Source organism: Papio anubis, chromosome 8, assembly GCF_008728515.1.
Source record: "Papio anubis isolate 15944 chromosome 8, Panubis1.0, whole genome shotgun sequence".
NCBI lineage: Eukaryota > Metazoa > Chordata > Mammalia > Primates > Cercopithecidae > Papio > Papio anubis.
The window spans coordinates 53028402-53046313 of record NC_044983.1 but is presented as its reverse complement, the minus strand read 5'-3'; the positions used below and the strand labels follow the sequence as shown (position 1 = coordinate 53046313).

The window sequence follows — 17912 nt, the reverse complement described above, 5'->3', positions numbered from 1 at the left end:
CTACCTGGGTGCAACATACCCATGTAACGAATCTGCGCATGTACGTCCTGCATCTAAAATAAAAGTTGGCATTTCAAAAATTAATTAATTAATTTAAACAAAAACTGGAGCAACTTGAATAATGATTCCTCGGATAATGAGGTCACTCTGCTAGGCGACATGTTGTTCCAATGGATTAACATGGAAATGGACACCTGCCATCTTTGCAGGCTGAAAAACTAGGCTTCAAATCCCACCCACCTGTGGTGGCTATTCTTTGCCTACCACACCTGCCCTGCCCTCCTATGGTAAGAAACCTGCACCCCTGATTATAGGGGCTGGTACACTATTGTCCTGGTTCAGTCATTATACCCTTATCCTTTGAAGTCGGTTATTGGCTCATCCTTCTCCCATAAGTGAAAGCTCCATTTCTACAGGAGCCATTTCTCCGCTGGCCTGGCGACCAGCAGTTTTCTATCTAGACTGAGTTCAGCCCCAGCTGCCTGAAACCTGAGCTGGTAGTCACAGCTTCAAAGGTTATTTAGTAATATCTCCTCTGCCTTGTGAACCAAAAAGTATCTGAGGCAAGTCTCAATCAATTTAGAAAGTTTTATTTTTTTTATTTTGCCAAGATTAAGGACACACCCATGACGCAGCCTCAGGAGGTCCTGACAACACATGTCCAAGGTGGTCCAGGTACAGTTTGCTTTTATGCACTTTACAGAGACATAATACATCAATCAGTACATGTAAGATTTATATTGATTCAATCTGTAAGGGCGGGGCAACTCAAAATGGGTGGGGGGCTTCTAGGTCATAGGTACATTTTAAAATATTCTGATTGGCAATTGGTTGAAAGAGTTATTATCAGTAGAAAAGAATGTCTGGGTTAGGATAAGGGGTTGTGGAGACTGAGGGTTTATCAGGCAAATGAAGTCTCCTGGGAGCAGGCTTCAGAGAGAATAAATTATAAATGTTTCTTATCAAACTTAAGGTCTGTGTTGATCTTAATGCTGAAGAGGTATAGTGAGGCATGTCCAACCTCCTCTTTCATCATTGTCTGAACTAGATTTTCAAGTTAACTTTGAAATAACCTTAGTTTAGAGGAGGGACCCATTCACATGGCTGGGGAGCCATAGAAATTTATTTTTGGCTTACAGTCTTAAGGGCTGGCTATCTGTGGGTTTCATCTTCTTAGTCAGCTTTATCTACTGTTTGGCAGGCATAGCAATTGTAGCTATTTGACATCTTGATGGCTCTGTCTGTCCTGTGCTTTTATCAAAAGAGGCTGAACAGTGACCTTCCCAGGGAAAAGGAAATAGGGATGTGTCTCAAATATGGAAACTAGAGGCTCAAATACTCCAGCTTCCTTTCACTGGATGTTGAAGGGAAAAAGCAAAAACATTTGGCCTTGTTGGTGCCCAGAAAATGATACCCTAAGTAGAGACCTAAGAAGCAGCCTCAATAGCAAAGTTTCTGACCTTCTCCTGCCCTCCTGTCCCTCGTCCCTCATTCTCCCCTGAGGCAAGCCATAGAAAATGGAATCCCTCTTCCCAGAGGTTGATCATAAAAAGCAGAATGCCTTTCTCCCAAAGCCAGCCATAAAGTCCAAAAATATTACTCTAATCCCCACCTCCTTGCCCTTCTGTGTGATAGCTGGCCATAAAGAAATTAAGAGCCTTATTCCAGAAAGGTCCTGCCCCATACCAGAGAGGAAGGAATATTTCGCAGAAAGGCCAGGAAGAATCCGAACAGACAGGCCTTTCTGGGTTTCCCTGCTCAGCCTATTAGCATTAGACCTTAGGCTTTTTGTCCAATCACCTTTCTACAGGCCTCTCTATACTTCATTGAACTTAAGCATAAAAATAGATCAGTTCCTCTGTATCTTTTTGCCACTCATCCTGAAGGCTCCCATGTCACGTAAAACTATGATCAAATAAACTCATGCTTCTCTCTTGTTATAGGCATGTTGGGCATGACCCTACTGATGGGTAGGAAAGGGATTTCCCTCTTTCTGCCCCTTCAGGCCCCATCCCTCAATTTGGAATGATATGAATCATTTAGGGTGCAATTGCTGTTGCCCCAGGGGATTTCATAGTGTTTAATAAAATTTATAGTGTAACTGCCCAATGGGTTCACATTGCCCACTGCCTAGTCAGAGTCAATTTATGCAGACAGGGGGATTGCAATAGAGAAAGAGTTATTCATGCAGAGCCAGCTTTGGCGGAGACTTGAGTTGTATTACTACTAAAATCAGTCTCCCCAAGCGTTCGGGCATCAGAGTTTTTAAGGATAATTTGGTGAGTGGGGGCCAGTGAGTCAGGAGTGCTGATTGGTCAGATCAGAGATGAAATCACAGGGAGTCAAAGCTGTCCTCTTACACTGAGTCAGTTCCCGAGTGGGGGTCACAAGATCTGATGAGTCAGTTTATCTATCTGAGTGGTATCAGCTGATCCAACAAGTGCAGGGCCTGCAATATATCTTAAGCACTGATCTTAGGCTTTACACTAGTGATGTTATCCCTAGGAACAATTTGAGGAGGGTCAGAATCTTGTAACCTCTAGCTATATGACTGCTAAACCATATTTTTTAATATTTCAGCTGATTTGTTAATCCAACAAAGGCAGTCTAGTACCCAGGCAAGAAGGAAGTTTGTTTTGGAAAGGGTTGTTATTGTCTTTGTTTTAAACTATAAACTAAGTTCTTCCCAAAGTTAGTTCAGCCTGTGCTCAGAAATGAACAAGGACAGCTTGGAGGATAGAAGCAAAATGGAGTTGGTTAGGTCAGATCTATTTCACTGTCTTAGTTATAATTTTGCAAAAGCGGTTTCAAAGGTGGCTCTTGGTTTGAACTGAGCTCCTGCACTAGGCACAACAGACCAAACCAAAATGGAGTCAATCATGCTGAAGTTTTCAACTGAAACTAAGTTGTTTATCTGTCCTTCTGAAAAATCAGGAGGAAGATAACAGCAAAATCCCCCAAACAGGCCAGTTTTAGTCAGCATGATAAGGAAGTCCCCTCTGCTTTAACCTTTATAAAGACAATAACTTTGCAGTGACCAATCTGCTTTTTGTGTTCTATTTCTGCTTTCTTCAGCCCTTTTCTGTCTATAAAGCAGCCTTCACTGTTTGACTCACTGGAACACTCTATCTTACAGAATGAGATATTGCCCAATTATAAAATTGCAAATAAAAGCCAATCAAGATGTTTAAACTAGATGGACATGGTGGCTTATGCCTGTAAACTTAGCACTGTGAGAGGCTGAGGTGGATGGAGACGGATTGCTTGAGCCCAGGAATCTGACAACAGTCTATGCAACACAGTGAGGTCCTATCTCAACTAAAAATACAAAAATTAACCAGGTGTGGTGTCATGCTCCTATAGTCCCAGCTACTTGGGAGGCTGAGGTGGGAGGATTCCTTGAGCCCAAGAAGTCAAGGCTTCAGTGAGCTGTGTTTGTGTCACTGCATTCCAGCCTTGACAACAGAGAGACACTCTGTTTCTTAAAAAAAAGAAAAAGAAAAAGAAAAAAAGAAAGAAAAGAAAGAGAAAGAAAAGATAAAGAGAAAGGGAAAGAAATTGAAAGAGAAAGAAAGGGAAGGGAGAAAGAATGAAAAAAGGAAAGAAAGAGAGGAAGGAAAGAAGGAAGAAAGCAAGGAAGGAAGGAAGGAAGGAAAAAGGGAAAAGGGAAAAGGAAAGGAAAGAAAAAAAGAAAGGAGAAAAGAAAAGGAGGAAGGGAGGGAAGGAGGGAAAGAGGGAGAAAGGGAGGAAGGGAGGAAGGAAGGAAGAAAGGAAGGAAGGAAGGAAAAAGAAAGAAAGAAAAAAGATTTTAAAGCTAATTTTGTTCTAATTTTGTCATTTGACAATAGAGAAATGATTTCTACTGAAGTACAGAAATGAACCTGGGGCTGAATTCTAGATTTGCTTAGTGATATGATAAGATGTACAATGTGACTTTTGATTAATCCAGTCATATAAACATTCTGTACGTGCTGGGAGGGTTTTGTGCCAAGTCCTTTCATCTAGTGAGGAGTTAGACACCTAAACAGAGTCTCCAAAGTCAGGTGAAGGTGGGGGATGAGAGTTTAAATTGTGGCTTCCTCATAAAAAATGGCAGAGACAAGCTACTTTACCCCAGGAGTCCTCAGGTTGGGCAGTGTTACTGTCAGTCAGCCAGCCCTTGGGGTTCTGGGAAACCCGCATTTATAGCTGGATGGGCTTCTGCCTTATATCTAACTGCTATGCAATTTTTTACCTTTTGCCATTAAATTAAGTTTGTAACTTCTTCTAACTGTATCTGTCCATCAGTCACATTGCTGTTCCTTTGTGATAACATATTTGGTGGTTTAGACTACAGTTGGAAAAAAAAAAAAAAACTGTTTCAGACGATTAAGTCTGAGGTCAGGGATTTTTGCAGGAGAATTTCCCCTTCATTCTGGCTCTTCAGGCCACATGCTAGGGATGAATTCTATAGGGAGTCCATTAGAAATTCACAAGCACACAAGGAATGGGCTTCTTCATTCTTTTCCTTTCAGAAAGGCAGATATTTATTAAATAAGCCAGCTGGCTCCACCGACCCTCACTGGATTGATGGCACTACAAAATGAAATTTACAGAATAAGCCAATTCATGTGACCAGCAAGTTCAGAAAATGGCTGGATGGGTCTGACATGAAGCATTGTAACACAATCACCTCATTCCAGCACTGCTTTCAAAAGCTCTCAGAACTGGAGGCTTGCCAAGGGTTGTGAGTCCAATTTTCCACCTTGACATATTAAAAATGATCATGGTTGATACTGAAAATTATTCCACTTTTCAGCTATATGCCAATGTAATTTCCTATGAATTGAACAAAATGGTCCATATAGCATTAAAAGGCCTATTTTTTTTCTGTGGGAAAAAAAGACGAATTATTCCTCTCAGCCCTAATTGTACAGAACTCATACTATTGGCATGGTGGCCCCAGTTAACTCAATTCATAAAGGCAGCACCATTTCATTTTTACCACCATATTTCAGAAAATGATTCTGTCGAATGGTGTCCCCCATGCCTTGCAGCCTCAAACATCTGAGAGTAATTCAAAAGCTATTGGGCCCTAAACACTGAAGTTGCATCTATAAACTGAGATATTGAAAGCTTAAATAAGTGCCCATTTTGGCAGGATGTATCCCCTAATAGACTAACATTGTATGTAAGTGTCCCAGATAATTCAGTCACTATTAATCAGGACATAATGAAGATAAAATAGCCAGTCCTCATAAAGACTCACACCTTGAGAGAGACATACTTGTGTGCTTCAGTTGAGCAGTGGAGATTTGAAATGCACATGAAAGTGTATCTTGCTTACACGTTACTGAATTACTGGTAGAATACTGCTGGGGTTTACTTCTCCCTTCAATCCCCCTTACAAGAGCAAATGACTTGCCTTGCTAAGAGTGAAGGCAAGGAATGTAAAACACATAAACAAAAATAGAGTTCAGAAGGGAATTTGACAAAACGAAGTGATGAAGCTCAGGCAAATTCAGAGATGGAGGCATACGGAGTCAGGAACGTTCAGCAAGTGAATAAGCAACGGGCCCATTTAAAACGACTTCCATTGAAAGGGAATTCTTGGAGGAGCCAAATAACACCTTAACAAAAAGCACTGTGGGAATTCAATTAAATCACAAGATGACTTTTGGAAATTAAAGTAAAAGAATTTTCAAATTTAGGAATGCAATCATCAAACTCCAAGGAGAATATCCCCTGCACCCTAGATCATGACCAGGCAGATATAAAGTCTTCTCTAAATACAGAGCAAAAGCTGAGTGTGGTGGCTCATGCCCATAATCCCAGCACTCTAGGAGCCTGAGGTGGGTGGATCCCTCAAGTCCAGGAGTTTGAGACCAGCCTGGGCAACATAGCAGGATCCCATCTCTGCAAAAAAATACAAAAATTAGCTGGGTGTGGTGGTGCACACCTGCAGTCCCAGCTACTTGGGAGGCTGAGGTGGGAAAATTACTTGTGCCCAGGAGGCAAAGATTGCAGTGAGTGATGATCACATCACTGCATTCCAACCTGGACAACAGAGTGAGACTCTGTCTCAAAAATAAACACATAAATACAGACCAAAAATTACAAAGAGTTGAAAATCACAATGGAAAAGAAAGATGCGCAAAGGAGAAAGTCAGGAGACTTAACAGGGAAAAATACAAATTTCAGATGGTGGAAAAACAAGTGATGAAAAAGAGTAATGATCAAACAATAGAAACAAAGATCTCATCTGAAGATTAAAAGAATCCCTTAAATCAGGAGAGATAGAAGAAATGAGACACACATCTGAGTATATTCTTATAAAATTCTCATACTCCAAAGAGCAAGAATCATTCCAAAAAATGGTTTAAAACCAGGAATGCCTGGAGACTAGATGTTTTTTATTATTACTAAAACAACCACACACTGAATACTCAAGAATGTGCTGGTACTGTTGGTACCTGTTGGTTGTCTTTGGAGTACATAGACAGATCTCAAAAACAGTTTGGAAGAGCCAGAAGGGCATTTAAAAAACCTAAGAAAGGCAAAAGTGGGCTTCTGGTGCCCGGTGGATTGCCCCTCCATGACAGCAGGGCCTTCAGCTCTGGGCATGTCTGTGAGGATTCTGGGGGTTCTGGGATGCTACACATCCTGCTGTGAGGTGACTGCCTCATTTCCTCCTTATATGGCCAGCTCTGCAGAAAAGTGTTCATGTCTTTTTTCACTTAGGAAACTTCTTATCCCATCATGGTATTCACTGGGATTTTCCAGACATTGATCACCATCCTAACATGACACACCCAAATAAAAATAAAGTCTTCCAAGCTTCCAATCAGAAACAATGTCATTACAAAGACAAAAAATTAGACTTGTTTCAGATTCTCATCTTAAACTCTAGACGTTAGACAATGAAGTAGAATATATAGACCAATGGGGAAAAATAATAACACAACTCCAAGGATCCTATACCCACCTGGGATGAACAATAAAAAAATATTGCAGGTATGAAGAATTAGAGATTATACCACTCTGTTGGTTAGAGTTCTTATCTGCAGATAACAGAGTCCACTCTGGCTAAACAGAGAGGTGTAGAGATAACTGACAGAATCACTGGGAGCACCAGAGAAAGGGATTATAAAATTAGCTTCTGAGAAAAATCCTCAGACCCACACTAAAAAAAATGGACCTAATGGGGCCCCCCCAGGGCCATGCTGCTTCTACCTTGATCAGAAACTGCTGCTCCCACAGCCAGCACCAGAAGAACTCAATGTTCCCACCACCTGGCTTTTATCAGAGGGTCCCATTTCCTCACATGCTCAGTCACCACCTCATGTTGATCTTTCTTTGGTTCAAGTCTTGCAGGGGTAGGATGGCCTGTGTGGTGGACAGGAGCCTAAGACGACTGCCTAAGATTTCTCACTCTAATCCTAGGAGTGTAAGTATGATAAAACATCAAACCCATGATTCCATTACATGGCAGAGGGGATTTTTCAGTTGTTATTAACGTTACTCATCAGTTGACTTTGAGTTATTCAAAAAGGAGATGATCTGAGCAGTTTCAAATCAATCACATGAGCCCATTAAAAGCAGAGAGTTTTCTCTGGCTCATACCATGAGGGCAAGTCAGAGATTTCAAGCAAGAGAAGGATTCACCACACTATTGCTGCTTTGGAGATGGAAGAGTTGACATGAGGAGGAATGCTTGCAGCCTCAGGAGTAGAGTAGTCTTGCCTAACAGATCAAGCCAACAAGAAAGCAGGGACCCCAGTCCTATCATCTCGAGGAAGTGGATCCTGCCAACAATGATAATCTGAATGAACACAGAAGCAGGTTATTCTGTAGACCCTCCAGACAAGAGCAGAGCCTGGCTCTAAAACCTTGATGTGGGCCTTTTAGGACCCTGAGCAGAGAACCCATCAAGACCTCCCACCCTTCTGACCTACAGAATCCATGAGATAGTAAGTGAGTATTGTGCTAAGCCACTAGGTTTGTGACCATTTGTTATGCATCCTGGAAAAGTAATTAATCTCAGTAAAACAGGTCACATGTGGAGCCTTAGCTGAATAAAAACCTGGGAAATGTAATCTTTACCTTCTAACATCTATAGTGAGGGAAGCATGCCAGAAGGAGAAAGGAGTGAGTGGTGAGTGAGGAAATCTGGTAAGTGTAACAATCACCCATGTACCTGTTTAACATATAAAGAAAAGAGAAAAGCAGGAGAAGAAATAGCATCTAAGGGGCCCCATGGAAGCCTCCCAGTATCCTGCACAAGCCAGCATGGTGTGGAGAGCACCAAAATCATTGAGGGCCACTAGAGGAGCACAGAAGGGGAGAGAGGGCCAGTGAACTCAGAGGGACAGCGTGGTCAGTGAGGATAACCCAGGACGCATGGGCCTGGCACCTGACAACCTGGTAGAACCATGGGCATTGGCAGTAGATGCCCTTCTACACACAAGGCCCAGATGAGACAAGAAACATCTCAGCAGAGACCATGTGGACAGAGAATGATCAGGACCAGACACCTTCTCCCCTGGGTCACATGTGTTCAGCTCTCTGGAACTAACCAGGGGATGAGAGGGGGTAAATCAGGATGACTAAATTATTTATCTAAATTTTAAATTGGAAGTGATCTGAGTTTATCCTGAATTAGCAAAATTAAATTTTCCATTATTGAATGTAAATGAGGGACTTCAAGAGTTAAGTTTAATCCAGATATGCAAAAATAAAGAAAGTTTAATTTTTACATATCTGAGTTTTATGAGTATAAAATTTATATCACTATACAATGATTTGTGAATGCTCTTTCAGGCATTTGCTATTATTTTAACATCTACCTAAAATGAGGAATGCACTAAAAGAGTATAACTGAATTGTTTGTAACACAAAGGATAAATGCTTCAGGGGATGGATACTCCGTTTTCCAGGATATGATTATTACACATTGCCTGCCTGTATGAAAACATCTCATGTACTACATACATACCCATTATGTACCCACAAAAATCAAAACTAAAAAATATTTTAAAATAAAATAAAAGCAAAAAAAATAAAAAAATAAAAATAATAATGTAATACTCAAAATCATAATTGTGAATCTATTCTTTAAATCAACATAATTGGCAAATAAATGGTGGAATTCAAAAATCAAAGCATGACTTAAGTAGTTTGCAAAGACCTTGAACTCCTTGATTGCTTTCTTAGGGCTCTGAGGTCACTTGGGTTTTTTCTCATTTTTAATGTAAGTTTGTTTCATGGAAAAATAACATAGTGAAAACCAGTCATTTGTTGTCCACTTACTCTATTCTAGACCTTATGTGTTGTTTTATTTAATCCCTATGACAAACTTGGTCAGGGAGATATTGCCACCCAAATTTAAAACTGAGCCTCAGAAAGGTTATCAGCCCAAGGTCAAGCAGAACTCGTTCTAAAAGCCCACAGTCTTTCCATCACACAGCTCTTCCATTGCTTCCATTGGAAGATAATTCTTTTTGATTTAATTCAATTATGATAGGGAATTTCTCAAATCATTTCTTCCAAATGAGAAGGAAATTGAATTTTTATCTCCAAGGGTCCATAGTATTTCAATATCTCAGAGGCTTCTTCATGGCTTGGCCACCAGTTGCGTCTAGCTCAGCCATCTCCACTCCCTGGGCCTCCTATTCTTCACCTGCAGAATGAGGATGCTGTATTCTAATACTCCACTGCTGCTCTGATTCTCTAGGATTCTAAGACTCCCAGGAGTCTTTGAGAGGCTTCTTATTGCCAAGAAAATTTTCCCACCATATGAACTATTGGCTTATCATGGCCAGTGTCAGGGAGCCTTGATGTTTACTTGGCCACTTACCTTATTCCCTGCTCTTCTGCAGTTGACAAGCTTCAAAAAGCTGAAGAGTGAATGTATAGATATCATAGAAAGCAGACCAGTTCTTTATTTTTCCAGAAATCAGAATTAAGATAAACGAGTGGAAGTTATCAGAAAACAGACTTCAACTCATTATGAGAAAACACACTCTGAACACTGCTAAAAATATTATCAATTATGTACTTCATATTACTTTGGAACAGTTCCTGTGCTATTCACATTTATATATTTTTATTCCTTATAACCAACCAATAAATCAGATGCTATCCTTATTTTAATATCAGGAGATGGAGGCTCAGAGAAGTCAATTTACTTGCCCCAAATTATGTAGCTAAGTGGCAAAACTAGAATTCAGTAGTGTCTTACAAACTAAAATACTTTGATCTAGACCACTTTTCTATACTGCCTCTATAAAGCCATCCAAAAATATCTAGGATTGATGGAGTTTCTTAAATCTGCTCCTTGATATTGTTCATTAGTAGCAGAAAATTTCAGATAATGACTCTTTTTTAAAATGTTTTCAAAACAAGCTCTGGCAGTTTTATTTTTAAAAATTTTGCATTTTTTATTTCTCACCAGCCTATTTTGGCATGCTTCTAATGAAATCAGAATCATCTAGAACAACGACAGCCACTGTGCATAATCTGTAGTATTTTTCTCATGCTGTGCCCAATTCAATACTATTTTCACTGTATGTGATGGACATTAGTTTCGGCCAACATTGCATAGTACTCTATTTTGGATTTCCTCAAAGCTGGCCAGTTGTTAACGAGGATGACGAATTTCGCTTTGCCATGTCTGATCATCTTCAGAGTCTGCTTGTACCCCAGCACGTAGTTTCCATTTTTCATAACCAGAGTTGATCACCTCCAGAGACTTTGTTGTCTTCCTTGTGGTCACCATCTTCCTGCCTTAGGTACAAGATGGCTCCCCAACCAAGAGCAGCCACTAACACAGCTGGGAAGTAAGAAAGACACCAATAACTCTTGAGATATGATTACTTTCTATCCACTATTTTCCCTCTGGACTCTGACTAAATTTAAGTTGGACTTTCACACTTCAGCCTCTCTAACTTATTTACTGTATATCTTTTTGTCTTCCTATTCTGCATCCTGAATTTCTTCTGATTTAACTTTCAGGCCATCAATTCTCTCTTCAATTGTGTTGAATTGGCTATTAAAGCCATCTGCTGAGTTTTACATTTCAGCTATTGTGTTTTTTAACTTCTGGAAGTACTATATAGAATTTTTGAAATCTAACTATAGTTTTACCTTTTCAGAGATATCCTTAAGCTTATCTTTACTTTTTAAAGCATAGTAAACTTATTAGTTTCTTATTACTGCTCTAACTACTTACCACAAACTCAGTGGCTTAAAACAACATGAATTTATTATCCTACAGTCCTTGAAGTCAGGATTTTGAAATCAGTTTCACTGGGCTAAAATCAAGGTATTTGAAGGCTTGCTTTCCTCTGGAGGGTCTAGGGGGTATTCCACTCCCTTTGCTTTTGCAGATTCCTGAGGCCATCTACATGCCTAGTCTTGTGACCCCTTCCTCCATTTTCAAAGTCCGCAGTGTTACGTTGTATCTCTTCTCTGACCTTTGCTTACATCCTTGTATTTCTTTCTCTCTGACACTGATCCACTTGCCTCCCTTTTATAAGAACCCCTGTTATTACATTGGACCCAATCAGATATTCCAGAATAAGCCACCCAATCTCAGAATCATTAATTTCATCATTTCCACAAAGTCGCTTTTCCCATGTAAAGTAATATATTCACAGGTTCCAGAGATTAGAATATGGACGTCTTTCAGGGGTCATGATTCAACCCACCACAGTAAGCATAGTTACCTTATAGTCCATGTCCAATAATTTCAAGATCTGAAAGTATTCCCAGGTTTGTGTCTGTTGTCTGTTTTTCAGACAGTTTTCACACATGCTGCTTGCTTCATTATATGCTTGGTTTAAAAGGATGTCAAAAAACAACTCACTTAACATTTTTAGTTGTTTTTTTAGGAGTGTTTGCCCTGAAAAATAGCTCACGATAACCACAAATTAGAAGTTGAGTCTCCCAACAATCATGATAAATGTGTTGCACACTAAGATTATGTCGATCGCTGTCCTCATGGTGTTATATACATTATATCTAGAATGAAACCATGGAAGCGACTGCAGCCCTAAGTAGCAAGCTGTGAAACCCAGGACAATTCAAATAGGGATGACGAGAACTGAAAGGTACATCATGTTTACTGTGGAAGAAACATTTTAAATTAGATGTTTTAAATGATAATGAGTCTGTGTAAATACTCTTACAATTATTACTAAAAAGTCTCAGGCCCATCACACATTCCTTAAGTCACTTATTGGTCAGCAGGCATTTTATTGGACACCAAATATGTATCCCTTACTCCACAGGGACTACAAATACAAAGATAAATAGAAACAATCTCCGACCTTAAGGAGATCACCAATTACTTGGGAAAACACACACCAAAACTGTTACAACAGCATGTGGTTGTTTGAGTGCAGTGATAAAGAAAACCCCACCGGAAGAGGTGCCTCATCAGAATTCTGCCATGCTGATCTGCTGATTTGGGTTGATTCTCACTCGCTTTGGACAAAGGACAAGTTCAGGGCTCTGGGTTACTAAGAATCAATGACAAGCTCTTGTTCTTGAACCACATCTGTGTGCCCATGGGTTGGCTCATGCCCTTCCATGTTCCAACTGCATGGAAGCTGTCAACCTCCACTGTACAACATCAAAGATGGCAGGAGGTGGCAGTCGAGTCCTTTACCTGTGCATCTGCTGTGGCTGGCAGCCAAGATGGCCACTCTATCTTCTCTGCAGGTCTATGCCACAAGTGAGGCAGTCCTCTAGGGAGAACAACACCTCCTCCAAGGGCTTTCGAGGTCTTTGCTCCACAATGTCAGCAGCCCATCTGATTGATATCCTCTTTCTCTTGCCTACAATCATGTGGTGACATTTTGTTTTCATAGGTCAATCTTCAGCCATGCCAGATGAGGCATGGACCTCTTTGGTGAATAGGATCATTCTTTTTCCCTAGCCTAGTCTTCCCACTGCAGATGGTTTATGAAAGGCAGGGATGAGATCAGCATTGAAAGAGATCTCATTCTAGGAATGCAGCAATCATGGCCTAAGACAATCAAGAGAAGACATGGCTGCAGAATGTATTACACCATAAAATCTAAGACGATAAGTTCAAGATGACCAGAAAACATTTTCCTGCACACGGAGGATGAGACTTGCATTTGTGGTCATCACAAACAAAGCACAGTGACAACCTTTAGGGACCCATAGGAAGTCAATATTTACCAGGGCCAGGATGGAGGATGCAGTGTCATGAGTAATGATGCACCCAGCATGAAACAAATGACATCAGAGAACTCCAGAGGCAAGTTGATCTATAGTTTCAATAATAACAGGTCCTAAAGAGCCATGGCATTGCCAGCAATAACAGCATTGCTACTTTTTCCTTATGATGAGAAATATGAAACAAGCCAGCCAAGACACGTTTTACAATAAAGAACATGACGTGATGGTTCCTGAACCTGAGCCAGAAGAGATGGTGCCCGTACACTACAAACACTCTTCATGTGCCCTAACCGCAGGATTAAGACATAATCCTCTTTTCTACCAATGATTCTAAATCTTTGTTGATAAATCATTAAAAGCTATATGGCCCATGAATCTTATAACACATCTTTAATCAAATTGCTTTTAAACAGGGCCCTCCAAAAACATGTTTCAGATCTAGAAGGGTCCAATTCAGATGAATTCTAACTCTTACCTGGTCTGAGCCCTGTCTTTACTATTGCCCAGGATCCAGCACTCCTGCTGACTGGTTTCATTAAGATTCGGGAACCGCTGATTCACATCTAAAAGTGCATTCACCGTGATCAAATCCACTGGACAGAAGTCTGTTGATGTGCTAATTAATGAACACACAGCTCTTTTTTCAGTTGTTTCATCTTTGAGTGCTTTTCCAAACATTCCTCTTGGGAGTTAATATGTCTTTTAATTTTTTTTTCCTTTATGCTGATTAATGAGATATTGGTTACAATCTAATTCAAGCTGAATGTTCTCCCTTTTGGGGGCCGGATGGAGCCAACAATTCTGAACAGTTTTCTAATGAGGTGATTGGAATATTTAGGGCTTATTTTCATTTTTAGTGGGGGTAGATACACTAAAATACTTTAGATTCCAAAGTATATTCATAGGAATTGAGAACTGGGAGGAATGAATACACTTGATCTCTTGCAAAATATAAAACTGAGAATGGAGACTATGATAACTCACAGCAAATGCTATTTAAATACAGCATTTCACTCAAGTCCTGTTAATAAGCAGCCATGTGATATAGGACACGTGATTTTGTTTTTAAGTACCTTATTTGGATGGGTTTTAATCCCAGTTCCACCGCTAACTATCTAAGTGACCTTAACACCTAGGAACATTGAATATTTATCAAGCCTCTGGTATGGGTCAGTCACTGAACGAAGTGCTTATTTATGAAACGTATCATATTTATTTCTCACCTCCTAAAAGATAGAGACTATTACAATTTTTAGCAGCAGTAAATCTTTATGGGTCTTCAGCAATCTCAATTCTTGCTCCTCAGAAAAAAGAATTTGACTGAGGGGCATAATGCAGAGTGAGAGACCAAGGCAAGTTTCAAAGAAGGAGTGAAAGCTTATTAAAAAGTTTTCAAACAGCAGTAAAAGGAAGTAAAGTACACTTGGAAGAGGGCCAAGTGGGCAACCTGAGAATCAAGTGCATGGTCTGACCTTTGACTTGGGGGCAGGGGGTGGTGTTATAAGTTGGCAAACTTCCAGGGAATTGCATCCCTTCTCCTCGATTCTTCCCTTGTGTCAGGCTGTCCACATGTGCAGTGGCCTGTTAGCACTTGGGAGGGGGGCTTCATGCGCACTATGTTTCCTGGAGTTGTACACATGCTCACATGAGGTTCTCCTCCCCTATCAGTCAAGTGTTCCTAGAAGAAGGTCACATACCAGTTAAACTCCACCACTTTGCCTCTTAGTGCGCATACTTGAGCCCACTTGTCCAACTCCTGAGATCTTATTTGGAAGCTGGTGATCATCACTTTCAGGTGTTTCTGTCTATTGGGAGACTGCCTTTCCCTGGTGCTGGCTGCAACCAATTATTATTTTAGAGAGACAGCTTAACAACTGCCTATCCACTGATGGTTGCCTGACATTCCTGGTTGGGTGAGGGGGCAGGCCCTGCTTATGTCTGCCTGACTACCTACCTGCTGTAACATAATCGCCTTTCCAAAATGAAACAAAACAAAAACAATAACAAAGAGGCCTAGAGAAATAAAACATTATGAAGCTATAAAGTGGAAAGGTCAAAAAAATTTTAACTTTAAACTAAAATATAACATGTGTGCATACCTTAAGTGCATGTAATAGTTTGGCGAATTGTTACAAAGTGAATACACTCATGTAACCACTCCTCATGTAACCCCAGGAGCTGTGCTCCTGGCCCTCCCAACGACTACCTGTTGCTCCTCCCCAAACGTAACCATTAGCCTGACTTCTAACACCACATCTTGGTTTTGACTATTTTTGAGTTTTCATACAATTAGGGTCATACAAAATGTGGCCTTTTGTGTCTGGTTTCTTCCACCTACAGAACTGATTCTTAAATGTGTTGGTTGTATACATGAACTTTCATTGTTTTTTACCCATTACCATTTATTGAAAAGTTGTCCTGTCCCCACTGCTCTGCTATGGCGCTTTGTCATAAATCAAGTGTGCATGTATATTTGGGTCTTCTGGACTTTCTGCTTTGTACTGATGATCTGTTTGTCTCTCCTGTGTCGATACCACACTGAATATCTTCCAAAGTCTTGGTATCCAGTTAAGAAATTCTTTCAATTTTGTCCTTCTTCAAAATTGCTTAGTTATTCTAGCCCCTTTGCATTATCACAAAACTTTTAGAATCAGCCTCTTCATTTTTACAAAATATTTGGAATTTTTTATTGGATTTGCATTGCATTGGAATAGATCAATTTGAGAACTGACATCTTGAGATAAATGAACCTTTATTCCATAAACATCTCTTCATTTATTTAGCTCTTCTTTTATATTTTTAATAATGTTTTGTAGTTTCAGCATAGAACTCTTAAACATATTTGTTAGATTTATTTCTAACAAAATCTATTTTGTTAAATTTATGAGATTTTTAAGTGCTATCCTTTGAAAATATAACTTATAATTGTGATTTTTATAAATTGACTATGTTTCAAACAACCTTGTTAAATTTATTTACTAAACCTAATAGTATATCTTTAGATTCTCTGGAATTTTTTAAGCACAAAATCATGTAATATGCACGTGACTTTAGCTTTATTTCTTCCTTTACAATCCCTATACCTTTTATTTCTTTTTCTTACCTTCTTGCACTAGCTATGACCTTAAGCAAAATATTGAGAAGTAAGGCACTATTCAAGCAAGTGTCTTTGTCCTATTCTGTTATTACAGGGAAAAGCTACAAAAGTTCACCTTTATATGTTTACTGTGAATTTTTAAAAATTGATTTTTTTTATTAAGGAAGTTTTCTTGTATTACCAACATGCTAAGAATTGTTTAGGAATATGTGTTGCATTTTATCACATGCGGTTTCTACATTTATTGAGATAATTTACAATTGTCTTTTTTTATTTCATTAGTATGGTGAAGAATTATTCAATGATAAACAAGCTTTGCGTTCCTGGAATAAACTCAATTTGGTTATGATGCATTCTTTTTTTTCATATAGTGCTTTATTTTTTTTGGTTTGCAAATATTTTGTTTAGGTTTTTTGCATTTATCTCCGTGAATGAAATGGGCCTCTAAGTTTGCTTTCTTATAAGGTTCTTATCAAATTTTGAAATCAGGTTTTTCTGGCATCATAAAAATCTTGAGGAAGGTTTTTTTTTCTGTTTTCTGGAAGACTTATGTAAAATTGATGCCATTTCTGTTCTAAATGTTTGGGAGTATTCACCTGAGAAGTCATCTGGGTCTGGGGTATTCTTTACAGGAAGGTTTTTAAATGATGCATTAATTATTTAGATTTTCTATTTATTCTTGTGTCTGTTTTGGTAACTCTTGTTTTTCTAGGCATGTATACATTTTACCAAAAGGTACTGACATAAAGTTGTTAATAATAGCCTCTTATGTTTAAACAAAATGCCTTTAAAATCTTTCTAGCAAGTCTCAATTTCACTCTGGATACAGAGTTGCAGTGGACAGCCCGCAGGCATCTCCTGTGATCAGCCTTCCATTAGGAAGCCAAGTTCAGCAACAGTTCTGGGAGAGGCTTTGGATAGAAAAAGAAAGGACATTGCTGTAGATTAAACAAATGTTCCGAGATACTCTATTAATTAAGAAAATCTTGGAGAATATTATACAGTCCCCATGGTCCTAGATTATAAAACGATTGTGTTGAGCTGAAGCAAATATCAAAAAGAAATGTGGAATGTCACTACCAAGACTTTTAGATGGCAAGCATACTTAATGGAAACACCTCTTTCTTAACTCAGAACACTTTCTGTAGCATTCAGATTTCTAGTTTAATTGAATTAAGCTGTGCAGTGTTCTGAGTGCACTTTTGGGACATTGCAGAGACACTCTCTGTAGATTACATGATTTGAAAATATAGTAAAATAAAATTTAGTGAAGTAGTGCAACTCTCAGAAATCAGACATGACTATGCTGTCCAGGTGCGATAGCCCATGCTTATAATCCTAGCACTTTGAGAAACTGAGGTGGGAGGATTGCTTGAGCTTAGGAGTTGAAGACCAGCCTGGGCAACATAGTGAGACCATGTCTCTACTAAAATTAATAATTAAAAAAAAGCTGGGCATGATGGTGGGTACCTGCAGTCTCAGTTACTTGGGAGGCTGTGGGAGGATTGCTTGAGCCCAGGAGGTCAAGGCCGCGGTTAGCTGTGACTGTGCCACTGCACTCCAGGCTGGGTGACAGAGCAAGACTCTGTTTCAAATAAAAAAAAAATTTTAAACCACAACTATGCAA

At 39.5% G+C, this 17912-nt stretch overlaps 1 pseudogene; it reads right to left on the bottom strand.

The window, feature by feature from the left end:
• Positions 1-8972: 8972 nt before the first annotated feature.
• On the bottom strand, positions 8973-16007 carry LOC110743947 (annotated as a pseudogene).
• Between the last annotated feature and the right edge of the window lie 1905 nt (positions 16008-17912).